At 37.2% G+C, this 27,964-nt stretch overlaps 1 protein-coding gene across 6 annotated transcripts in view; it reads right to left on the bottom strand.

Annotated features, from left to right (window-relative positions):
- Nucleotides 1-27,964, bottom strand: part of GALNTL6 (polypeptide N-acetylgalactosaminyltransferase like 6) — a gene marked incomplete at its 3' end in the record, with an annotated part of 1,719,480 nt that overhangs the window by 421,030 nt on the left and 1,270,486 nt on the right. The gene's annotated exons all lie outside the window — the stretch shown is intronic.

The following is a 27,964-nucleotide window of genomic DNA, read 5'->3' as shown; positions in this document are numbered from 1 at the left end:
GTTTAGTCTTAGCACTAAAAAGGAACAAGTTTATTCAACTTGTCAGGAGGTGATAAAAGAAATAGCAATAAACTGATGCTAAAGAAAATGTTTTGTGGGAAACTTTTTCCAAAAAACTAGATGGATGAATAAAGTAACTGGAATACTCCCTCTCTGTCACCCAGTACCTAGGAGCAAGCTGTTAAACCAGGTTGTAAACTATAAGATAAAGGTGAGTGAAAGTGTAATATTGGATGGCAGTGGAGAAATTTCTATGATAATGTCCTGTTGGAGTTTCGATGTTCATTTGGCTAGCGTATATCTTTTTGGTTTCTGAAATATTAATGGCAAACTGACTTGGAGTTGATACACCAAAAGGCCAAGAGATACCCTGAAAAAATACGGCTACATATTCATAGAAATTCATAGAATTGGAATCCTGTGAGAGCCCGCTGTAGTTTTTTAATATTTATTTATTTATTTATTTATTTATGGCTGCGTTGGGTCTTCGTTTCTGTGCGAGGGCTTTCTCCAGTTGCGGCAAGTGGGGGCCACTCTTCATCACGGTGCGCGGGCCTCTCACTATCGTGGCCTCTCCTGTTGCGGAGCACAGGCTCCAGATGCGCAGGCTCAGTAATTGTGGCTCACGGGCCCAGCTGCTCCGCGGTATGTGGGATCTTCCCAGACCAGGGCTCGAACCCGTGTCCCCTGCATTGGCAGGCGGACTCTCAACCACTGCGCCACCAGGGAAGCCCCCGCTGTAGTTTTTAAAAACCTAATGAATATAGATCTAAAAGATACCGAGTATTTTTTTATAATCTGGATGTAGGATCATAAGAGCACAGAGCTATCATTATAAAAGGGAGAAAAAAATAACAAAAAAAAATCTGACTAGTACTATTTTTCAAATCTTCTAACACAAGAGTCCTTACTTAAATAAGTAAAAATATCAGCCTTGAATAGAAATATCAAGAATGGAAACTGTACTTTGTAATTCTGTGTGTGTGTCTGTATATACAGTAGTGTGTATATGTCAATCCCAATCTTCCAGTTTATCCCTCCCCACTCCCCCCACCCCCTTCCCCCTTGGTAAGCACAAGTTTGTTTTCTACAACTGTGACTCTATTTCTGTTTTGTAAATAGGTTCATTTGTACCATTTTTAAGATTCCACATATAAGTGATATTATATGATATTTGTCTTTCTCTGTCTGACTTACTTCACGTAGTATGATAATCTCTAGGTCCATCCATGTCACTGCAAATGGCATTATTTCATTCTCTTTTATGGATGAGTATATATGTTCCATTGTATATATGTACCACATCTTCTTTATCCATTTTTCCATCAGTGGACATTTAGGTTGCTTCCATGTTCTGGCTATTGTAAATATCTGTGTCTTGCTGGTCAAGTGACCAAGGACAGTCTTCTTAACTTCTCTGGGTTGGTTTCCTTATCTATACACATAGATATATACATAGGGCTGTATCACAGAACCAGAAGGGATTGGTGGTAGTGGATGTGACTTATCTACATAAAAAGTACATACTGCTCAAATGCCCTAAGTAACATTTGGACTCTTCACCATGATTATGAAATACCTGACATACAATAGAACAATAAAAATGAGGTATTATTGCGATTACAACATTGTTTGCAAGAAGCGAAATTCATTAAAAATGGATAAGCAGCAAAACTACAAAGAGTAAAGGTGATGCTAAATTTAATTACAACTTCAAAAATATTTCTGGAGTTAATTAACAGTAGTATATGTCACACATATAATAAACATTTCATGAATGAAGAGTTGTATTGACAAGGCTAGGAATCCACTGAGGGGTTTTTCCTCCCCATGCCTGAGTCTGCACTTGTTATAAGTGATATGTGGGTGGATACAGTGGAAATGGGCCCCTGCCCCCAGTATCCTGTCCTCTCCTTCGTACAAGTAATTGGAAAGCCCAGGGGTCTTTCTGTCCAAGTGTGTATGTTTGCCTATGCACACGCATCTTCAAGAATATACACTATCTTTTAATGTAAACACAAAGTAGTAGAAACAGAAATAGGACATAAATAGTTGTGTATATTTTAGAAAAAATGCAAAGGCGGTAGATGTATTTAGCTACTCTTCTCCCTGGTGTTCAGCTATAATTTATCTGTTGGATCTAACCCCAACACTGAAACTGGAGCCTGGGGACGTTAAGCTAATTCCTTTCTTTTTGTTGAAAGCTCCTGAAGTTTTATTTGTTTGTCAGTTTTTTTCTCCTTTACAGCCATCATTCTCGCCTAATTTTATTTTGGCATATTCTGTTTATTAAAGGAGCTTCCTTTTATCTTTTGTAAATTTGCTAATAACTAGAACGTTCTGGTTATCAAATCTCTGACTCTAATGATCTTTACTTTTTAAAGCAGAGAGAGACAGACAGACAGAGGAACACAGAGAAAGAGACACAGAGGCAGAGAGATTTACAGTCAGATAAGCATACAACTGCCTAACTCTCTTGTGACATTCTTCCAATCACAGATTGGAACCTTTCAACTTTTCAGGCTTTGCAGCACAGACTGCATTGACCCATTGATTTCAAATTAAACACTGCATGACGAACGCATTAGTTAGTTTTATACTTCTCCCTTAGCAATTGCTTCACAGGTTCACAAACATGAGTCTCAGACAACTTATTTCAGTAACCATCTGAGTTCACCAGGACACGAAATCTCAATCAGATTGAAAGAGGGAACAATTATGATATTTAAAAAGGGAAGTGTTTTCCCCCAGAGCTAATTCCGGTTAGAAATGTGAAATTCTGCAGTGAGTGTGAGAGGTGGTGTGATGGTGGGAAGTACGAGAAACCTACATTTCAGTGAAAGAGAGACTGTCTACTGCTCTGGTGACCCAGACAATTTCAGAAACAGTATTGGAACATTCATATTCCTTAAACGAAGCATGTTAGTTTACCCTCATAAGGTATTATTGGCAGAAGTCCTGCAATTGAGGTTGTTTCAATAGTGCTGAATCATGCACCGAAGAAAATATATTACATTCTTGAAAATGTGATGCAGATAGCCGCAGCCCCAGGCATTCTTGAGGACTGTGGGTTATCCGTGTAAGAGCTTCTGCCCCGAACTTTCCGCAAAGGTTCCATGCATCCTTTTATCTGAGGCTCAGTCGCAGACAGGCCACTACTCAGAAGAGGAATAGATCAACACTAAGCACAGTGGGAAGCTTAGCTAACGTTTCCTGCATATTACCGTACCGCTTAATTTTTTATTATAATAAATTACTGAAATATTTCTTTTAAATGCCACAGTTGTTTCAAGCCCTTTGAGAATGAGACATTTAGCAATACTCTTCTCTGTAGTTGATAGAAATATGAATCTTTTTCTTCAAAGACCTAATTGAATGTTTATGAGAATCAGTTCCTCTACAGCTTTTTGATAAGTAGGGAATCCAAACTTTCCTTAAACTCTAATGACCTTTATAAACTTTCTTGGAGAAAAAAATGAATCTTGACCTTGGCAACTAGCAAAACAATTCGAACGTGGTTATTTTTTGGTTATTCTACTCTGTCAACAATAAGGCATAGTAGTTTGATGAATGCGCATTCATGCAGAAGAGGGAAAAGGCCACATTTGCATGGAAATTCAATTTATAATTGTTTTTATTTTTTATCGATGCTTAGTGAATTGGATCTAAAAGGAGCCATTTTTTTCCAAGGGGAATCAAATTTGACAAATAACGTATCTGGGTAAATGCTTCCAGTAATTTTAACAGTAATTACACTCTGCTCTATGGAGTGATATTAAGGGGTAAAAAGAAAATATCCGGCTTCAACTTCAGTAGTTCTAGGATATTTATTAAAGAGAGTTAAAGGGACTTGTGTGTTGGAACCTGGTTTACTCCTTAACCAGGGTTAACGTGAAACCCAATTAGAAAGATTAAATTCAAGAAACCTAAGGCTTAATAATCAGGGGAAAAGGAACCAGTACAACATACCTTGATTTCAGCAAGGTTTTTGATAAAATAATTAAACTCATACCTATGAATAAAGTACGGTATATCTAAAACAGCACATGAGTTTTCAGACGGAATATTAGGAAAAACTGAAACAACAGCGTGTATAAGAGACCGGAAACGAGGATAATTTGGAAAAGAGCAATTGGCTTGATATGGTTGGACTTTAGATTATACAGAGAAGGAGAATTCAGGAGGTGACAGGGAAGGCTTTGGGAGTCACATGGAAGGGACTGTCTCAGATCCTTTTACCTAGAAAACCAATGATGATTTCCAAGGGTGTGTGGGAGAGTGTATAGCAGAGGTTCATCCTACAGGGTTTGAGGTCAGACCTGAGTCTCAGATACATCAACTTAATTACTGTGTGTCCCTGGGTAAGTTACGTAACTACCGAATCTTAGTTCCTTCTCTATAAAATGAGATTAATAATAGTTCTTTCCTGATTGTGTTTTAGAGTTAAGTACAGCAATCCATGTCAAGCTCTTAGCAGAGATGCTGCCTGTGTAGCATGCGAACCGTTGTTGTTATTACCTTTCAGAAACATCACTTGGAGGGGAGTGTGGGAACTAGATGCCAGGGAGGCTACACTCTGGACAGAAACTGACTGTGGGTCCACATTAGAGACTGAACAAGGAGCACAGGCTCGCAGGGAGATGAACGTGCAGAGAACAGAGGTGAGGGACTTGACAGCATCTAATGACCGGTAGGTAGGGTACAGGCGATAATCGCTAGGGTCACCATTCAATCCAGGGAGATACAGCTGCATGCCAATCCAAAGATACAGCCAGTATTTTGTAGAACAGGACTAGAATCCATAGGAAATTTGACGCTAGGAGAGAAGAGCAAGTACAGGGAGGCTCAGGGGGGATCCCTGCAGGGCGAGCCGCGTAAAGCAGGGAGAGGCGATGAGAAAACCAGGGACTACAAACGTGCCTGAGAAACGAAACACTGTGGGCTGAATAAAAGGCCTGGTACGCTGCTTGGAAGAAATAGACGATGACAATATCTTATTAGAGGCTACACAGAACTATCCCATAATTTTCCACATGATCCTGAATTATTTAAAGAAGGCCTCTGTAATTTATCAAGGATAAAGGGTGGGCTTTTTGTCTCGAGTCCAATAATAACAATGGTTTTACCTTTCTCTCCAGTTATGTTGAATTTCTTCAACTCAGTGCAAGCCTTTTAAGCCCAAGGGATTTATTTTTAGTTTTTATTTTTATTTTTTATTTTATTTATTTATTTTTGGATGCATGGGGTCTTTGTTGCTGCACACAGGCTTTCTCTAGTTGCGGCGAGCAGGGGCTACTCTTCCTTGTGGTGTATGTGCTTCTTGTTGCGGTGGCTTCTCTTGTTGAGGAGCATGGGCTCTAGGCACGTGGGCTTCAGTAGTTGTGGCACGCGGGCTCAGTAGTTGTGGCTCGCGGGCTCTAGAGTACAGGCTCAGTAGTTGTGGTACACGGGCTTAGTTGCTCCGCGGCATGTGGGATCTTCCTGGACCAGGGCTCGAACCCGTGTCCCCTGCATTGGCAGGTGGATTCTTAACCACTGCGCCACCAGTGAAGCCCAGCCCAAGGGATTTAAATACTAAGAAGACACTGCTCTTCCTGGCTTGTTCCTTCTGACCTGCTTAATGCTGTCCTTGCCTTCTGTCAAGGGGTATTTTTAAAATCTGCGCTGGCGACATCTAGGGAGTCTTGGATCACGTTTCCCTTCAGAAACCGTGGCAGTCTCTTATCCTTTTAATTTCTATGGCATCAGTTGTAATACCTTCTCTTTCACTTCTAATTTTATGAGTCTTCTCCCTTTTTTTTCATAGTCTTAGTCTAGCTAAAGGTTTGTCAATTTTGTTTATCATTTCAAAACACCATTTTGAACATCATTTCTTAGTTTTGTTGGTTTTTTTCTATTCTTTTTCTGGTCTCTATTTCATATTTCTGCTCTAATCTTTATTATTTCCATCTTTATGCTAACTTTGAGCTTAATTTGTTCTTTTTATAGTTCATTGAGGTATAACGTTAACTTGTTTATCTGAAAACCTTTGTTTTTGTTACTGCAGGTATTTATTACTATAAATTTCCCTCTTCGTATTGATTTTGCTGGGTCTCATAAGTTTTGGTATATTGTTTTTATTTTCATTCAAGATATTTTCTAATTTCCCCTTTTGAATTTTTTTGACCTATTGGTTGTTCAAGTGTGGGTTGTTTAATTTCCATATATTTGTGAATTTTCCAGTTTTCCATTTGTTGTTGACTTAGTGTGATTGTACTGTGATCAGAAAAGACACTTGGTATGATTTCAATATTCTTAAATTTGTTGAAACTTGTTTTGTGATTTATCCTGGAGAATGTTCTGTGTGTGCTTGAAAAGACTGTATTCTGCTACCTTTGGGTGAAATGTTCAGTAGATGTCTGTCAGGTACATTTGGTCTATAGTGGTGCTCAAGTCACTATTACCCTATTGATTTTGTCTGGATGTTCTATCAATTATTAAAAGTAGAGTCTTGAATTTTCCTGCTAGTGTTGGATTTCTAACTATTTCTTCATTTCTGTCAATGTTTGCTTTACGTATTTAGGTGTTCAGATGTTGAGTGCATATACATTTATAGTGTTGTGTCTTCCTGATGAATTGACCCCATTATCATGATACAGGTCCTCCCTTGTCTCACGTGACAGTTTTTGACTTAAAATTTGACTTAGTATTTTGTCTAATGTAAGTACAGCCACCTATGCTCTCTAGAAGAAATGGATAAGTTTCTAGAAACACAACCTATTAAGACTGAATCATGAAGAAATAGGAAATGTGAACGGACTTAGTAATGAGTAAGGAGACTGGATAGTAATCAGAAACATCCCAACAAAGAAAGCCCATGAACAGATGGCTTCACTGGTGAATTATGTCAAATATTTAAAGAATAATTATTGCCAACACTTCCCAAACTCTTCTAAAAAGTTGAAGAGGAGGGATCACTTCCAAACTCATGACTCTCCTACCAAAGCCAGACTAAGACCTCATGAGGAAAACAAACTACAGGTTAATATTCCTGATAAGCATAGATGTAAAAATTCTCAACAAAAGATTAGCAAGCTGAATTCAACAGCACAACACAAGGGTCACACATCATGACCAAGTAGGGTTTATCCCTGGGATGTGAGGATGATTCAAATAACATAATTCACTACAGCAATAGAATGAAGGATAAAAGATCACATGATCATCTCAATAGATGCAGAAAAAGCATTTAACAAAATTCCTTACTCTTTTATGATAAAACCATCAATAAATTTAAGTATAGAAGGAATTTACCTCAACATAATACAGACCATTGCTATGGTCTGAATGTGTGTGTTTCCCCCAAATTATATGTTAAAAACCTAATGCCTAAGGTGATGGTATTAGGAGGTGGGGCCTTTGGGAGGTGCTTAAGTCATGAGAGTAGACCCTTAGGAATGGGATTAATGGGATTAGCCCTTATAAAAGGGACCCCAGACAACTCCCTCACCCCTTTCAGCATGTGAGGACACAGCAAGAAGGTACCATCTATGAACCAGGAAGTGGGTCCTCACCAGCCACCACACTGAATCTGCTGGCACCATAATTCTGGGCTTCCCAGTCTCTAGAACAGCGAAAAATAAAATTCAGTTGTTTATAAGCCACCCAGTCTGTAGCATTTAGTATTTGGTTACAGCAGCTCAAATGGGCTAAGATAGCCATATATGAGGAGCCCACAGCTAACATTATACATGGGTGAAAAAGTGAAAGCTTTTCCTTTAAGATCAGGAATAAGACAACAGTGCCCTTTCTCGCCACTTCTATTCAACATAGGACTGAAAGTCCTAGCCAGGGTAATTAGGCAAGAAAAAGAAATAAAAGGCATTTAACTCAGAAAAAAATAAGTAAAATTATCTTTGTTTTCAGATGATATCATCTTATATGTAGAAAATCTTAAAGACTCCAGACAAAAAAGTTAGAACTAATAAATTCAGTAATGCGGCAGGACACAAAATCAACATATAAAAATCAGTTGTGCTCCTATACACTAACAATGAACTATCTGAAGAGGAAATTAAGAAAACAATCCCATTTACAGCAGCCCTGAAAAATAATAAAATAATTAGGAATAAACCAAGGAGGACTTGTGCACTGAAAACAACAAAAAATGTTAATGAAAGAAATTGAAGATGACACGAATAAATGTAAAGACATCCTGTGTTCATAGATTAGAAGACAATATTGTTAAAATGTCCATACTTAGCATACTCTATAGATTTGATGTAATCCCTATCAAAATCCCAATGGCATTTTTTACAGAAATAGAAAAAATAATCTGAAAATTTATATGGAACCAGAAGAGACCCTTAACAGCCAAAACAATCTTGAGTGGGAACAAATCTGGAGAGGTAACACTTCCTGACTAAAAATATATCACAAAGCTACATTAATTAAAACAGTGTGGTACTGGCATGAAGACATAGACCAAGGGAATGGAATAGAGAGCACAGAAGTAAGTCCACACATTTACAGTCAGCTGATCTTTGGCATGGGTGTCAAGAATACATAATGGGAAAAGGACAGTCTCTTCAACAGAGTGTTGGGAAAACTGGATATCTACAAGAGAATGAAATTGGACCCTTATACCATACACAAAAATCAACTCAAAATGGATTAAAAACTTAAATGTAAAACCTGAAACTATGAAACTCCTCGAAGAAAACATGGGGGAAAATTTTCTTGAAATTGGTCTTGACAATGATTTCTTGAATATGATACCAAAGGCACAGGCAACAAAAGCAAAAATAGATGAGTGGGACTACATCAAACTAAAAAGCTTCTGCTCAGCAAATGAAGCCATCAGCAGATTGAGAAGGCAACCTATGGATTGGGAGAAAATACTTGCAAACTATGTATCTGATAAAAGGTTGATATCCAAAATATATAAGGAACTCATACACTCAGTAGCAAAAAAAACAAATAACCCATTTAAAGACTAGGCAAATGACTTAAATATACATTTCTCTAAAGAATACTTACAAATAACCAACTAATATATGAGAAGATACTTGCATTCCCATGTTCATTGCAGCATGATGCATAATAACCAAGATATGAAAACAACGTAAACATCCATCAACAGATGGATGGATTAAAAAAATTGTGGTATGTACATACAATGGAATACTATTCAGCCTTTTAAAAGTAGGAAATTCTACCATATGCTTTGACATGAAGATTATGATGCAAAGTGAAATAAGCTAGTCACAGAAGGACAAATACTACATGATTCCACTTATATGAGGCATCTAAAATTGTTAAACTCATAGAAGCAGAGAGTATAATGGTGGTTTCCAGAGGTTGGGGAGAGGAATGGGGAGTTGCAGTTCAATGGATATAAAGTTCAGCTCTGCAGGGTGAGTAATTTCTAGTGATCCGCTGTATAACATTGTATCAATACCTATAGTTTCAGTACTACATTTTGCACTAAAGAATTTGTTAAGAAGTCGGGTCTCACGTTAGGTGTTCTTACCACAACAAAGCAAAAAAAAAAACAAAAAAAAAAAACCTGCAAAGGGCAGGAGGAATCTTTCGGAGGTGATGGATATGTTCATTATCTTGGCCATGGTGATGGTTGCACAGGTGAATACGTATGCCCACACTCATCAAGTTGTATACTTGAAATATGTGCAGTTCCTTGCCCATCAATTATACCTCAGTAAAGCTGTTTTGTAGAAAAAGAAGGAGGAATTGGCAAGGACAAAAGCACCACCACAATAGCTAATGCCAGGGGACCAGAATAATTACAGAGCTACAGGCAATGGCATTTTGCCACTGTTAGTGCGGAGGACTTAATAGCAGGTGAGGCCAGGGAGAAAAAAGCACAAAGCTTTTCATATCAATAAAGTAAAAATTGTGAAAACAAAAATTGTGAAAAAAATTGTGAAAACAAATTGTGAAAACAAAAAAAAACATTTTTTTTTTTTTTTTTTTTTTTACAATGATGACAATATTCAAACCCAGAAGATGTAAGCGTGGATGGGTGTGTGAAAAAGGTGGAACATGTTTACAGCTGAATCAGCCAATAAGGGTGAGAGAGGAAAACTGAGCTGAGAGCATTTCCTCTTGGCTGTGCCTCCTTATGTTGCTAGGTTGCTGGGTTTTAAGACCATAATTTATTAGGTGGTCAGGTATTTTCCTCCACATATTTGATTATGTTATGAGCAGAAATTGTCAATAATTTTATTTCAGTATCACTGTCGGACCTTCCCACAAACCCCTTTTCTGTTATTTTAGGCAGTTCCCTTTAGGATTAAAAAAAAAGCTCCCTGAAACTCGTCTTTTCATCTACTCAGAGATGGCTTTCAAGGATGTTCTCAATTCCATGCCTCTGTGTTCTATTCGAGAGAACCCACCAGAGAAACTCCTATCTGATTTAATGCAGAGAATCCTTGCTCTACACAATTGGCTTGTTTTGTCTTTCGGTTACTGAGAACGGTAGAATTGACTTGGTTTCCCTTTCTGGGTTTGCGCTTACAATGCTGTCAAACTTAGGACTTACCGGGAGCAAGAACGAAGGTGCTTCACCTTGCCTGCCCTTGGATTTTCTTTCTTCTTTCATTCAACTTCTAATTTATACTAACTTGCTTATTTTAAGTATCTTTTTAATTTGTCTTAATATCCTTCTGGAAAAAGTGGGGGTAAAATTGAGTACAACTTTAGAAAATAAATGTGGTTAATTTATTTATGTTCAGTTCTTGTATTTCTTTCTTCCTAAGTAGTCACATATGAGAAATCTTTTTCCCACTGGAGAAACTTTATGTAGACAAACGGGAAGGTTGTGCTTTATAAGCTACCGCTCTCTCCGCTCTTCCCCTCCTCGCCGTCACTGGACTGCGTATGGGTCAACGACAACTGCTCAGAAATATAATACCGCGTATCCTTTTGGAATACGAGATAATTCCTTAATTCAGTGTTAGTTTCTTGTCTGTATTACCAACAGAAAACAGAACCCACCATAAAGGAAAGAACTGTGGAATTTTCTTAAAGGATAAAACTGTAATGACTCTTTTAAAACACAGGAGGGTGATACACAATGTGGTCTAATAATAGAAAATAAAACTCAATGAGGCAGAGTTAAGCATACGGGAATTGAAATATCACCGGAGAATAACAAATAGATTATAATATTAAGAACAAGATCATAATTACAAGACAAACATATTTGTAAATATTAAGGAAGTCTGAAATCAAGTAGATGTGTAGAGACTGTTCATCTCTCTTATCATCTGAAATATGTAGATGCTTTCAATTCTTAAGGCATCAGTTGGTTGGGGAATGAGGTACATTCAATAAAGGAAGCATATTTGGAGGGATGATCCTCTGTAAATATCTGCAATATTATTCTTACACTCATTTGTCAATGACACAGCTAGACCTCTAAATCATAAATTTAGTATTATATTTTCCTTAAAGCATGAAGAATGGAGGTCTGACTGTTATAGTGATTATTGACGATACACAGTGATGCCTTGAGATGAAAACTAATGCTTATTTTAAATACGTACTTTCAAAACCTCAGTACTGCCTTTCTGGTGCATAAAATGCATTGAACACTGTCAGATTTAAGTATAGAAACTAAGAATAATAGTAAAGAATAATAATAAATAATAGTAAAAGGAAATTTTAAAGATTTCATAAATAACCGGAATATCTTGAAATCAGTGTTAACTATAATATTCCTCAAAATGGGGGAAGCATAACTTACAGTTAAATTTTAAAACTCAAGTTTTTTACAGAAATATTTACCTTCTAACACTTGAACACGAATGATAATTAAGCCTAAAAAACTTTCATAGTAGGTCAATTCATCCCATATTTCTCATGGTGACTTATCTGTTAACCTGAAGAGTTTGATTTTAATCTTCTAGGCTGTGGCAGTCGTAGATTATATTTTCATTTTAGAAAGCTCATTCTATTACCTTCAACGTTTGGTAAGTCAAGACATTTTGTGAATTCATTCATCATTTTTGGTAGCCAACCCCTCCTCCTCATCTGCCATTGCCTTAGTTTAGATGCTCATCGTGACTTCTGGGTGATGTTGAGAACAAACAGTAAGATCCCACTATCCAGTCCTGAAGCATGACAATCTGTCTCCAACTAAAGTCTAGAATGATCTTTCCTAAAACGAAAACATAATCTGAAACTGCCACTATCTAGAGGATTAAAGTTGATCTCTTCTGGTATTAAGACTGTGTGATCCAGCAGAGGTGATGGGTCCACCCAACCACCACCCGTAACCCACCCTAACATCGTTCTGGTGTTCCTTTGCATAGTATAGAGGCTGGAGACCTAAAAACCTACACTAGTCAGACTGTTTTAGCTATGGAGTTGCATATTTAGTTTAGATTTTTCCAATTAGATGTACATAGTCAAGACTTTGATTTGCAGCTGAATTTGATGGGAAGAAGGGTAGGACAAGAAGTATGCATTTTTAAAATATGATCTATCCAAATTAGCATGATGATGGAGCAGGGGAACATGGGGGTGAATTCCTAATTTGGTAGATGGTTTCTTGAGGCAGCAGACTTCTCAATCAAGGCAGACTGGATACATTTCCAGTGCTGGTAGTCGTGGTGGAAAATGCCTGACTCTGCAGCTTTCTGATCGTGACAGAGGCTTGAACTCCCTTGGTTTGGGGGAATGATTCCTGGAATGTAACATCTAGTATGTTTCGTCATACTAACCTATAACCTAAATAAATCCTTTTGAGCTTAAACTAGCTAGAATGGATTATTTTGTCTGCAACAAAAACCCCTGAGTTATGGGAGATAGTATCTGAAGTATAGGTGGGCAACACATCTTAAACGAAAAAAGAATCTGAGATGAAGTATTTGATTTGGTTATGTTTAAAGGCAGCAACGTTCATTATCTTTAGAAGTTGGGGCACTGGTATTCCATGTCTTACAGGACTAAATATTTACGAAGTTTTTTAACCTGAGGTTATCTGTAATGAAATGCGTATTGAAAGGAAGTCTTGACCAGAGTGAATGGCTACCAACATAAAAGCATATAGGGCATAAGGCAGAGGCAGAAGAGATACAAGGACTGGTTTGGGCTGACCACTGGTACCTACACTGGAGAATGTAAAGAAAAACAGTGACAGAAGCAGTGTTTAACATTATCAGCTCACAGGAACTGATTCAGAAAAACATGGATTTCTATGCCTACCCTGAAAGAGTAGCATATTATTTGTTCTAGCATAAGGATAATATAGTTGAAAATTAGAAGTGGAATCTCAATGTGTGTTTATTGAATTGTGGTGCCAGTTGAACGCACAGTCATGATAGGTCTCTTATGTGAAAGTTAAGAGTATAGGGAATGAATATGACCCTTAGGTTTGGAATGGTGCTGATTACACATATGACAGAATTACAGCCCACTGTAGACTGTCTCTTCAGTAGGGGAAGAAACCCCCTCCAAGTGACAAAACTTTGAGCAGTACATCTGATCGTTTACTTTGCGTGTTTGAAGACATAGATGCGCACTGATCCATGGGTGGCAGCTAAAGATTTGGTCAGTAGGTCAGTGACTTGCAAGCAAGAAAATCAGGTGACTGGTGACAAGAAGGTTTGGGGATATGTTATTTCGAGCAGCGGTCCCCACCCTTTTTGGCACCAGGGACCGGTTTCATGGAAGACAATTTTTCCATGGATGGCGGGGGTGGGGGATGGCTCAGGCAGTATTGTGAGCGATGGGGAGGGGCAGATGAAGCTTCGCTGGATTGCCCACTGCTCACCTCCTGCTGCGCGGCCCGGTTCCTAATAGGCCGCGGACTGGTACCAGTCCATGGCTCGGGGGTTGGGAACCACTGATATAGAGGACTTTTTAGAATAGACCAAGAGTATAAGGTTATTTGTCAGCCAGGTGAGTGCTTCGCAAAAGATTCCCTTTTACAAAGGATTTTAATAATCGGGAGGACCAAATGATGCCCTTTGTGGATGCCAACCTCTTTCCCAAGCCACCTCCGTGCTTGCTCAATGGCACAGCAGCAAGTTGACCACCGTGGTGGAATGGAAGTGTAGAAAGACGTAAGAGTATGGACTTTCCTTTTCCGTTAGTGTATTGCTGGCTGCTGCTGTTCTGGCCACTGCTTCTGTTGAATGCCTAAGCTGCACAATCAGAAGCCTAGGCTAAACCCCAGTAGAATTCCATCCTCTGATGGGAGGAAAAGCTCCTGGCTTAATGGATGCAGGCCAATACCATTCAACTTGGTGGATTACAAAGGGAGCAGTGATTTGTCCTCCCTGGAATAGGCACTTATTTGGGGCGGGGTTGGCCTTCCAGCCCACCATGCTTCTTCAGCACCTCCCCTTCAGCATCCTACTTACGCCCATGCTAGCCACATAATATAGGAACTTTATTTCACCAAAAATACACAAAGTAAGGCAAAGTGCTATTAAACACATGACTCACTGGGCTTATATGAAACTAGCCAATTACCTAGAAATGGCTGGCTTGATAGAATGTGGAATGACCTGTTAGAAACACAGTCATTGTATGATTTGGGGGACAACACCTTTGTAATCTGGGGTGCTGTCACACAGGATATGCTCCGAAACCATGAACACATATGTGATGCCTCTTCTTTAATGATGAGGATGCATGGGGCAAAGAGCCAAGGGGTGAAAGTAGGACCAGCACTTCTCACTGTGACTGAGACTTACTATAGTCTGGTAGTTAATTCCATGCTTTTGAATGGAATCTGCTATGAAATTGTCTGAGTTTGAATCGCAGATGGACCACCGAATAGCTGTGTGACCCTGCATGTTACTTTAGTTTCTAACCTGAAAGGGGATAATAATAGTACTGTGGGTTAAATAAATCAGCGTATGTAAATCACTTTGGAGAGTACCCAGCACATAGCAAGACTAGGAAACTGTTTGCATTACTAGTACCCAAATGACCGAGTCACACATTTTAGCCTCCTGTCCTTGTGGTTTGAGGCTTTTCTAGATGAGAACCTTAGTACACAATGGGAGAATGCTTACACTGAGATATAACAACGGTTCCATTGAACTGGAAGTTCTGAGATGACCAGTTGATTATTTTGGGCTCCTATATTATGGCCCCAGTAGGCAATAACAGGGTTACTATGTTGCCTAGGGTAATTGATCCTGGTTACCAAGGGAAAATACGTTTCTGCTACACATGAAGCAAGAAGGAGTATGTTTGGAAACCTAAAAGTCCTTTGAGGTATCTCCTAGTACTAGCTGTTGTGTCTAGTAGTTGAAGTATTCAAGACACGAGCAACCTAATTCAGGTCATGGAGAGCTCAGATCCTTTAGACATAAAGGCTTGGGTCATCCCACAAAGATGAAGTGCCCACTGTAGGTAATGGGAATACAAAATGGAGAGTGGAAGAATGAAATTGTAAGTATCAAGTGTAGCCTCATGAACAATTAGAGAAACAAGGGTAGGATCAGCCTCGTGTGCTCTCGTTCCAATTTTCTTTTTTCTTCTCTCCCTTTGCATTTCTACTTTACGTGGACAGTGCAGTGGTAGGAAACTCTGTGATCTACTCCAAATGTCGCAACAAATCAAACTATGTTTGTGGCTGAAATGGAAGAGAAATGAGGATGGGATTGAGTTGGAGGCACAGTGATGAGAAATCACCTAGCATCATTTGTGGACCAGCCAGAACGACCTGCGGCAAGATTTGTACCTTCCGTCCTGGAGAGACTAGGATAAGGGAGGGACAGAAGTTAGGGAAGCTCTCTGGAGACAGCTCGAGACCAGCTGGGCCAGCCCCTTGACAAATGTGCTCTGAAGTTTGGGGAAACAGCACCATAGCCTGCACTGAACAATCCATCCTCGTGGCACAGGGAGAGATGGCTCTTGTGCGTTGAGGTGCTGGAGAGAAAGGTGCCCTGGTGAGGGACCTCAGAGCCGAGAGGGACCTGTGAGCTCCGACCTTTGTAACATCTAATAGCAGTTGTAAGTCAGTCTGTCATTTGGGGAACTTCCGTGAGTTCTTGTTGACTGTTGTAGCCTGTTCTCCACGGTGCTATTATGAATTACGAAGGAAAACTTGTCTCGCATTTGAGCTGGAGGCCAAATTGAGGCCGATGGCAGTGATGGCCAGCAGAGGAAAGCACTTTTCAAATGAATGATGGTGTCACTAGCTGACAGCAGGGGTGGAAACTCAGAGGGAAGGGGAGGGGCCGGGAGGGCAATGCATAAGGGAACTCCTACCAGGCATGCGTGAGAAGGTACCTGGAAAACTCAGATCAGTTGTATTTGTCAGGGGATCAAGATAATGGGTACTTGAGCACAGTAATTAACATCAGCAAGTGCCTTTTAGGTGAAGGCCTGGGAAGGCAGAACATTTTGGCTTCACGTTCGTTTTTCTATTTAATTCTTACAAAGATTCAGAGAGATAAAAATTATCCTATTCCCTCCACAGATAAGGAAATGGAGGTTCATAAAAGTGATTTTCCCAAAGTCACAAAGCTATGAAGTAGTCGAGTGAAGAACTGAATCACAGTTTGCTTGACCTCAATGTTGGGGAATCTTACCAATTCAGATAATTCAACACTTATATTTTTACATTACTATTCATGTTGGTAATGGGGGCACTTGGGGCTATTTTAGACAGCTTGCTAATTAAAAAAATCCTTTAACACGTTGGCTCCCAAAGTTTGCCTTCCATTGAATTTCCTGGGGAGCTATATAAAAACAGTGCTCCCTGGGAGTCTCCCCAAGAGATTTTGATTCAGTTTGGTATGGTGTGCAGCCTGAACATTGGAATTTTAAGAGGGTTTCAAGCAGATTCTAAAATGTGGCACGCTTTGAGAACCAATGAACTAACATGTTGATGGAGGGACTAGTAATAGCCTTTCTTTTCAAGAAATTTTTTCTGACCGAGCATTATGGTCAGGCTGCCTGGAGAGGTGGCCCAAACTGGCTAGAAGAATGAGGGGGGGGGGTGTCTAATTGGAATGATTACTTAGTTATATAACTGCTAAATGATCGGAAGAAATAGTACGTGACACATGGTAGGTGTTGCATGAAACATGTTGGTTGAGCAAATCAATCAATGGTGGTAGAAGTCTTCAACATGCCTGCCTTAATAGAGAGATAACAGTGAATCCAGTTAGAGAACAGAGGGTAGGAATTAGGACCCCAGACTTAGGAACCAGGTTGCCTAGGTTCAAACCTGGCTTCTTCCACTCCTTAGCTTTGTGAACCTGTCACACATTTTACCTCATCTGTAAAATGAAGATAATACTAGTATTACCACCTGATGAAGTAATAAAAAGTATTTACTTCATAAAATTGTTGTGAGACTAAAAAGAAGTAAGGACTTAGAGTGGGGAGGTACCATATAGGTGCTCATTTCAACTATTTACATGTGAAATATCTTGGCAACTTTCTTTCCATAAGGTCTTAAAATTTGTAAGAATTTTTAAATTTCCTATTTTATTTTTACTAGTCATTTTATGATCACTTGATTCTATCATGTGTATAATCCTATCCATTAAACATCTTGCCAAGTACATAGGCATTTAGTAAAGTTTTGTCTACATCACCTACTTTGAAACACTCGAATCTGAAATACTGAAATGGCAAATTTTATTACCCTGAAACATCAACAGATAAGCTTCTGAACAAGATTTTTTTCCCCACCTCGTGGTCTAAATTATAACCCTTCTTGCTTTATAGTATATAAAGCAATACAAACTTCTTCCTACTGATGAAGTATCAAGAAATGGTCATGCATTTATTCAAGCAAAATGTGTGAAACATTGCAAAAACATGTTAAAACCATTTATATGGGCAAAAAATATTCTAAAAAGTTTTAAAGAAAAGAAAAAGAAAGCTGAAAATTGCCATATTTTACTCTAATAATTTTAATGGAGGAAAAAACAAAACAAAAAAACCAAAACAATTAAAAATTAACTCAGACTTCAATTATCGAGGGATGTCTGAGAGATTCTGTGAGCGAATTCTATATACACAGAGTGGCTAAATGTTGATTTAAATTTTATTTGCTCTGGTTCTCCTATCCAACTCACAGCCTCCTGCAAATGTTGCCAATCGTAACTTTGGTTCTTTTAAATAGTTTTGGTGTCAGAATGATCTCTTAAGGATGTCACAGACGTACTGAACTGAATCTGAAATTTTGATGACTGCAATTCTGCATCCCTTATCCTAATAAACAAAGTTTCGCTATACCAGGATGCAAGTTGAATATTAATTGCAAGTTGGAAAATACAGATTTACTGATTCTGGATGAGTATGGAATTCATAATCTTATACTTTACTATGTTTGAATATCAAAATTTATTTCTTGTATGAAGCAAAATGAATAATAAGCTGGCATCAAGTACATATCATCTTACATGGGGCCATTTTAGGTGTGGGTGAAGAAAGAAAGAAATTCCTACCATCGCCATTACTATATGTTCATTAAAATTCAGCGTGATTAAGCTTGGGTTGAATTTTAAAAATTAGATCACTTGTAACAATTATTTTTAGCCACTTAAAAAAAAATCCTAATGTTAAGATATCTCAAAGCATTTTCAATGAATGGGTACTGTAGAGTCAATGACAAGAGTAAACACCTCTAACTTCCTAGAAGATGCAAAAAGCTTATTACTATTTTTTAATCATATACTACAAAGATTCAAAGGAACACTATTCATATTCACAGATATACTATGAGACCTAATGGTAATATTACAGAAATTATAATCCAGATTGCAATGTCCTCATGAGAAGAATGACAATATTTCAGCACCATAACTTCTGAAAAATGTTGGATTTTGGTACAGCAACAGAATTTATCGGCCCATTCATCCATTTGAAAATTTAGCCCTGTTGACCACATAAAAGTAAAAGGCCTTCACAGAATTTGTATACTTTCATCATTATGTGTGTCCTCAAACTGCTTTAAATCTGTCATCATCATCATCATTTCATAGCTGTAACTATAATCTAAGGGAATTTTATGTAATTTGCTTAGCTCTACAATCTCAAGCCATTTGAGATTTCTTCATGGCAAAAACATTCAACAGAGAAATGGAATAAAAGGGTGGAATTTGGAAACATTTCCAAATCCCTCCCCAACTCTAAATTGTATTATATGAAACACAAACGTGCATAATAGTTTTAATCAAATTCTATTTTTGGCAATTGAGACACGACATTACAACCTCTTCTCCATTTATTTGTATAATGAAGTATAATTTGCATAGAGTGAAATCCCTGATTATATGTGTAGAGAGTTACTGAGTTTTGACAAATAAGTACCATCATTTAACCCACACCTCGTTCAAAATATATAAGATTTTCTTTACTCTAGAAAGTTATTTTCTTGCCCTTTGGAGTCATTCTGCACATTTGCTCCACAAATAGGCAACAGCTATTTGGTTTTCATCAAAGTTTAGTTCTTGCCTGTTACGGAACTCCACGTGAATGAGTTTTTTCTTAGCATAGTGTTTGTAAGATCCATCCATGCTATGTCGTTTCAGGCCTTTCACATGGTCTAGTAGTATCGCATTATGTAAGCATACCATGATTTCTTTATCCATTCTTCTGTTGATGAACACTTAGGTTGTTTCTAGTTTGGGGTTTTTTATGATTAAAGCTGCTAAAGAACATTCTAGTGCAAGTTTTTTTTTTTTTCCTCATGGATATCTATCTTTATTTATTTTGATAAATAGCTAGCAGTGGATTTTCTGGGTCATAAGGTATATATATGCGTAACATTTTTAAAAAAACCTGCTAGATTGTTTTTTTCAATGAAGTTATGCCATTTTATATTCTCACCAGTAATGTGTGAGCTGTCCAGTTGCCTCAAATCATTGTCAGCAATTTACATTATAAGTGTTTGTAATTTTGGCTGTTCTAGTATGTATGTGGTTGTATCTCATTATGGTTTTAATTTGCAATTTCAAGATGACTAGTGGTATTACACAACTTTTCTTGTTTTTGGACTATTTGTATATCTTCCTTGTAAAGTTTCTACTCAAGTCTTTAGTCCATTATTCTGACTATTCTGACCAAGTCTTTTATTTTTTTATTATTGAGTTAACAGAATTCTTTATATATTCAGGATAACAGTCTTTAGTTAGAGATATTGCAAACATTTTTCCCCCAGTCTGTGCCGTGCATATTCATTTTGTTAATGGTACCTCTGGATGAATAGGCATTTTTAATTTTGATGAAATCCAACTTACAATTTTTTCACTCTTGGTTAGTTCTTCTATGTCACGTCTAAGATACATCTGTTGACCCCAAGGTCTTCCATGCTTTCTTCTAAAAGATTTAGTCTTACCTTATGAGGAAACTATTGTAACTATTTTCACGTGACAGATAAAGAAACTGAGGCACATACTGCATAAACCACTTGCCTGAAGTCTAACACTATTTAAGCCATTGAACTTATGCAATGTTTACTTATCACCATTAGCTAGGCGCCCACTGATGGTGTACAGCAGGGAAAATGTAATCAAAGGGTTTCATGCTCTTTTTGACGTTTGAATACTTTTTTAAGGAGTATCTGTTACTATAGTACTGAACATTTATGTCCTATGTGTAGAACAGTTTGGGAAATGTTTGCCCATTAACTAGTCATTGACTGAATTAAATTTCTATAATAGAAAAAGATATTTTGACGTTTTACTTCCTAAACAGTCTTGTCTAATGACCTGATATTTTGGAAGTGTGCTAGGGTGTTTCATGGAGCTTATAAATTTCTGTGCATTCCCCAGTACAGTAAGGGTTTATTGTTCCTTTACTCAGATTCTTTTCTTAAATCATTCTTATATCTAGTTATCTGCAAGGTATCCCCCACCTACAGGCCTGGCAGGCTTTACTAACCCTAAAAAAATGGTGTTTATTTATTGCTGTGAGTACAATACAGATGACATTTTAGGAAAGTTGTGTCAGTAGTTGACTTGATGTGCCAGTGCTCTTCTCCTGAACTCTTGTGGAGTGTAGAGCTGCCAGATAAACATACAGAATGGCCAGTTACATTTGAATTTCAGATACAGAAACAGATTTTTAGTATGTTTCATGAAATATTTGGAACGTACTTATAAAAAAAGTGGTGTTAATCTGAAATTCAGATTTAACAGGGCGTCTTGTATATTTATTTGTTATATTGGGCAACCTTAGTTTGGGGGATAGGTGTGTGTCTGGCACATGGGGAGAGAGCCTTTCCTCATTAACCTAAGACTTCTCTGTCTTCAGTGTGACTATGTCATGGCATCCAGATTTCCCCTCTGCCAGAGGGTGATTAACAGAAGTATACATTGTACAAAAGAAGAATTCCTACAAAGGAGAATAACACCGCATTCATAAAAATGTTTAAAGATGTTCTAAGGATATTTTGCACTCAAGTCTGCTAGGATTGGTGAAGTGCCTTATTATACTACATTATTATTGTAACCATCAGGAACAAGGGATGGAATGGAAGATGAAAATAAGGAAATCTTCTACATTAAAGCACATTTAAATTTAAAATCATGAGATGAAACGTAATTAAGTGCCAGAAGGTATACTAACATAATGTTGAGTTTGCAAATTTACATACACAAAAGCGAAGCAATCGAGACACTAAAAGTTTCCTGGCAACATTTACTCACCCACATCATACATTGTGCATAATACAGTTAACATTTAGCAGCCAGAAATATCGTTTATAGCACAAAATATGTGCAACTCATGATTATTAATATTTTCCATATTTTTATACTTATTGCAAAGGTTCACTATTCTCATTACAATAATGTAGAAAGAATTACTCCGTCTCAGAATTAAAAGTTCTTTTAAAACACATTTGTTTATTTCACAGTCTTTCACTAAAGTCATAATCAACTTGGGTTGGATTTTGTTATAGCAACACAGAAAAAAAATCATTTTTACATCTAGAGTATGTTAAGTATGGTATAAATCTTCAACGTGTGCTTCCTAAAATCATTTCAAACTTGCTCTCTCTATAGTTGTTATTCTAAAAAATACATATTATTTATTATTCTAGGATAATTTCTGATATTTTAATAAAAACTGGGGATTCTTTATAGCATGGTAAACCTGGCAACTTACTTCATCTCCCTGTGCCTCAATTTCTTCATCTGTAGAATTGATCTAATAGTAGTACTTGGCTCATAGGGGTGCCACGAGAATTAAATCAGTTAATATCTGTAAAATGATGAGAGTGAAGCATGGCACACGGTAATGAGCTAAAAATTCATAGTGTTCACAAACAGCAAGATTCCAGATATATAGGTACCAGGAGATTTTATATTACCTTTCTTAGATGTCTACAGTTAGAACATTGGGACAACTAAAACAAGTTTAGTGAGTCTATAATATTTCAACTTTTAAAGGCATCTTTTAAGTTTACAGATTTTTAAAGCTTCTCTTATGAGTTTGTTGTTGATGAAAAAAATGTGAAAAAGCTATTCAAATTTATTAGTAATCACTGGAAAAATATCCACATGAAAATTGCTGTTTTTGCAGGTGTACAATAAAATATAAACGGAATCAGACCAGCAATCCCAAGTGCTGGTGAGCGTCTGCAGCGCATGGAATTATCAAATATTGCTGGTGTGAATGTCAGTTTCTACAACCATTTGGAACAACTATTTGGCAAGTATTGCCTACTAAATTTGACACATCTACATCCTATAATTTTGCAATTCCAGAAATGCATGTGCTTGTGCACCAAAAGAAATTACAGGGTGATCACAGTGGTAGTATTCAGCATAGCTAAGAACTGGAAACCACCCAAATTTCTATCCACAGTAGAACTAATTGGACAAATTGGGGAATATTCATACAATGAATTCCTCTAGAGAAATGAGAATTAAGGTATTACAGCTGTGTTCATAACATGGATGGTTCTTACAATGCTTAGCGAAAGGTGTAACAAAAGAGCATACATAGTGTAATTCCCATAATATAAGCTTAATATCAGGGAATTTAGCATAGGGTGTTAAAAATGAAAATATTTCTTTTCCTGGGTGCTGGTTACTACATGATAATTCACTGAGATGAAACCTTATAATTTGGCCACTCTTCTGTATATGTTATACTTCAATTAAAATAATTTTTTAAATTCAGAGAAGGATTTTGAGATGCAAAAAAAGTATTGTGATTTCTATTGCCAGTATTTCTAGTTCTTTATAGGATGTTTTAAGAAACCAACGCCCACTTAGAAAAGAAAAAAGTAAGCCTAATCCACACCCTTACCACACCAATTTGCCAAAGTAATTCATTAGAATTGGAGGAAATATATGCAGTGTGTTGATGAGAAATATGCCAATGAGGTAAACTTAATTTTAAATAGTTTCCAGTTTAGAATGATGGAAGGGTGAATCAGAATGGAGAGTTGAAAATTAGAATTGGGAAGAGAGAAACTTGGGAATGGGCTGGTTGAGGGCAATGGCATTGGAATAAGGGCAGGGCAGAGACAGGATACTGAGCTCACTGGAAACAGTTCACATAGTTGAGGGATCCCAAGACTGGCTTTCACTGCAGAGGTCCACAGAGCAGGAGCTCTAATTCAAGTAAGGTTGCTCCATCCAATCTGAAGAAGCTAAACATATTCCCATGGCCCCAGGTCAGTGCCTGGAAGCACATTATTAACTCACACCCAAAACAGAAACTTTAGTTTGAACCATATAAAACTTCTATTTTTATAGGTCAAAAGCCAAATATCAGCAACTTCATATGATTTAACTTGATATATACACAACCATCCAATAACTGTTAGCAATATAAAAGGATGGACAACACATGCTGACTACAAAGATGGCAGTCTACTCTTTGAGGACTGCTCTGATAAAAACACGTGGTTTTGGCACACCAAAACACACGTGCCCCATAAACTTTGCCTGTGTTCTGTATTTAATCTAACCACAGACATTAAAACTTTAAGGAAGAAAGTTTCTTAATGATGTAATGGCATCCAAAAGTTACAATGATATTTCCATTACCACTCCCGTGATTGGTAACCCTCTGGGAAAAACAATAGAGGTGTTTTTTTTTAAACTTTTAAAAATTGACTCTAACTATTAACCTGGACACCTGTGTTTTTCAGAAAGGGGTGCCTGATAGATTTAGAAATATTTACATCCCATGCATGACCTAAGAGAAGGTGGATATATTTTGATCCTGCAAACTTATTTTGCCATTCAATAGTTGTCATTAAACAAATAAAACGATCATGAAATATGGGCTTCATTATTCCTAGTAATAGAAACATCAGTATCTTCTGGAATAAAGATTGTATAATAGAAAACCTTCAGTATTAACTTTTTTTTTTTCCTTGACTATTTAAAGGACAATATTTCTAACTTAGCAGAAAAAAATACCTTTGCTTTGTCAACTCCAAAGTCATTGTTCTTTTAACAACAAGAATCTTGGGCTATAGAACTTAATTATTTAGCTATAGAAGTTCTGAATAAAACAATTTCAGATACAAAAGGAGATTGTTTGAATCTCTAGCCCAAGGAGTTACATTTTGTTAAAAATGCATGAAAGATGTGACTGGGCATTGGTGACCAATTTCTTTAAATGAGCTGTGACTTTACTGAAAAAAAAAAAAAAAGCATGTATTTATTGAGTTCCCAAGGGCTAGATTATTCAATGGAGATTTATTTCTACTAGAATATCATAATGGAAAATAGCTAGGCTAAATTAGGACAATTCATGCTGGTGCACAACTCATTTATTCAATAATCATTTATTTCTTCAGAAAAAGTATTTACATAGTGAGATAACTTAGGTTATAAGACTTCTTTCAGTTTTCATTTTTATTTATACACCTGACTTAGCAGCTTCGGTTATTTAAACTTTTACACATTTGTATTTCTCCTTTCATTTCTGAATTAAATATTAGGTACAAAGCCACTCTGTTGTGCACCTTGTATCAATAGATATCAGCATCGTAAACATCCTACTATAGTCATTTGAAAATCCTCAGTCTGTGGCTTTTCTGTGCATTATGGTACATATAAAGGGCTGGAAGAAAGACCTGGTACCCTGAGCTCAGCAAGAAGCTGGTTCCTGTTGGTACTATATTCCCACCTCTGAATTACCACTACTGAGTGAGAATGTCACTGGATCCTATAGTGTCACCAAACACTGATTAAAAATGGAAAATCAGACATAAATGATCGCATCCTCTATGCTTGTTTTTTTTGAATTTGGCATTGAAATCATATTTAAGTGGGGAAAATAAGCACATTTGAAATTTAAAGACCACAGGGACAGAAAGAAGAATTTCTTGATCTTAAAACTTCAGTTAATTTCAGGGTATAATTTCCTTTTCTGAAACAAATTTAAAATTTAAGCTCTCTACATTTAAACAATCAAAAATTCTACTTTTATCAACCTGTGACTCTTCTGAAGACTTTTTAAAAAAACAAAAATATGTTACATTGAAATATATCAACCTAATAAATGGGGTGGGTCCAATTTGATGCTGATAAAGAGAAACAGAATTAGAATTAGAATTAAAATTAGAATTAGAATTAAAAAATGAAAATCCAAATGGATTTATGATCTCTATAAAATTATAGAAAGTATTAGAAAAAAACTACAGGAGAAAATAAAGTTTGGTAATCTTAAGTAGAGAAAGTCTTAAGAATCAAAAACCAGACACTGCACATCCTTGCTACTCAAAGTGTAGACTGTGGACCAGCAGTGTGCATGTGTTCTGAGAGCTCATTAGAAATATTGAGTCTCAGTCTTCACCCCAGGATCTGTGCTTTAATGAAACCCCCAAGTGATCTGTATGCACAGTAAGCAATTCTTCTCAACCCTGTCTGTATGCTATCATCATCTGGGGGATTATGCTCCAACGTCACCCCAATGAATTGAACTTGAATCTGTGCATTGGGCGGGGGGAGGCGGCAGGCTGCAGCCTTTTATAAAGGCTCCACCATTATCCTAATCTGTAGCAGAACTGAGAACCCCTGCTCTTGACAAAAACATGAATAAGGAACTCATCGATGCTTGAATTAAGTTAAAAAGAGGGTAGACTCTGACAAAATATTTTTTATGTATGTATAGCAAAGCTCTAATTGTCCTAAAATGCAAAGGAATTCTTCAAATTAATGATGCAAAGACTCACAGACCAGTCAACATAACTAGTCACTGACCACATTCTGAGCCTTCACAGAGAAGTAAACACAAATCCGTAACAAATTAACAGATGCTCAGCCTTATTAATGACAAGGAAGCTCTGACTTTAAACAACAGGGACATCCTGTATCCTCCCTAAGTGACCGGCTCAAACTAAAAGAACTGATGACACCCTTTGTTGGGAAGGGAGTGAGAAAGTGGGACCTGTCACAATATGGATGGGAGTAGAATCAGTATTTCCCTTTCTGAAGGCAGATGGACAAGACCTATCCAGATTTTAAACACACAGATAATGTGTAACAACAATTTACCTCTTGCAGTCTTTACTATTAGGAATATTCACACAATTGTACAATATGTATCTGTGATGGAGAAAAATTTCAGGCAAACCACATGTTCAACACTAATGCTAAGTATGGCAAAACTAGTGTGGGAAACTCTTCAGTAGTTAAGAGAATGTGTGTCTATGTTACGGACACAGGAGGATATTTATGATAAATCGTTGAATTAAAAGAGCAATTTATAGATTTCTCATTTTCTCTTTTTCTTTTTGCATTCTTTTTGTTTAAAAATGTTATCTCTAGATGGAAAGCCCAGCAGAATACTCATCAAATTCTTAAACTTGGCGTCTTCTCTAGTAGAAGGTGAAAGGGCAGGCAGAATACCCTCACTCCCAGCATTTATACTGGGGTCTTTCTTTTTTCCAGCCTGCCTGCAATACTTTTGTACTTAAAAATACATCTATAATATTGCTTAGAAAGTTGATTAGTCAGAATTAGCCTGTATATATGGCTGTAAAGGGAACATTTTGGAGGTGAAGAGACAGAGAAAACAAGCAAAAATGTGTCATTTTTCTTTGGGTGGTAGTGGGCAGGGAAAAATCGACACAACCATGGAAACTTTTAGAGTTTCCTTTAAAAATCAGACAAAAATTGAAATACTTTAAATTTTTACATGTCATTTCGTAACTCACTCTATGTTAGATAATGCCAATGAACAAAGGAAGTCTGAGTGGCATGTCTAACGTCACACAAGTGAAATTAGGCCATGAGAGATATGTGAGGCAGCAGAAGCTCTCATGGAGAGACTGAGGCCAGCAAGTTCAAAATGCTTCACAGCACAGTGGGGCTGGGGTTAGACTGCTGGTAAAAGTTAGGGTGAAAAGTCATGTGAGTAACCTCCTGTATGCTACTCACCAGCCTTATAACTACTCACAGTACCCACTTGGATAATAGAATGAATTTTAAAACATCAGTGGTTGCCAGGGTGTGGAGGTTGGGGGAAGGATTTGACCACAAAGAGGCATGAAGAAACTTTTTCCTGTGATAAAAATATTCTACATCTCGATTTTGGAGGGGGTTACATGACTGAGCATTTGTCAAAATTCCTAGAACTATATGTCTATGTAAAAAGAAGGAATTACACTTCAATAAACTTGGCATTAGAGATAAGACACCACATCAATCACAAACAAAACAGAACATCTACCTTGTAGTTCAATACCTACTTAGTAAGTTGACATAACCTGAGAGGATTGAACATTAATATTTTATACTATAAAACTTATTTTAAAACCAGTATGCATAAATTCTCAACATCTCATAACACTGGAAAAAATATATATGTACATGAAGATGCAGAGGTCTTCAGATTTTTCTCATTGTTCACAGATGCACCATTTTTTGACACTAGTTCCTGGAAACACTTGGCAAACTAAGTCTAAACATAAACAGGAATATGTATAAAATATATTTTAAAAAATGTGTTCTTGTTTGTTCTGTGTTAGCTGGGCAGTATGAACTTAGGATGGGATGTTATAAACAGG

This window comes from Balaenoptera borealis, assembly GCF_965194805.1.
Source record: "Balaenoptera borealis genome assembly, chromosome: 8".
In the NCBI taxonomy this organism is placed as follows: domain Eukaryota; kingdom Metazoa; phylum Chordata; class Mammalia; order Artiodactyla; family Balaenopteridae; genus Balaenoptera; species Balaenoptera borealis.
This window is presented reverse-complemented; position numbering and strand designations above follow the sequence as displayed.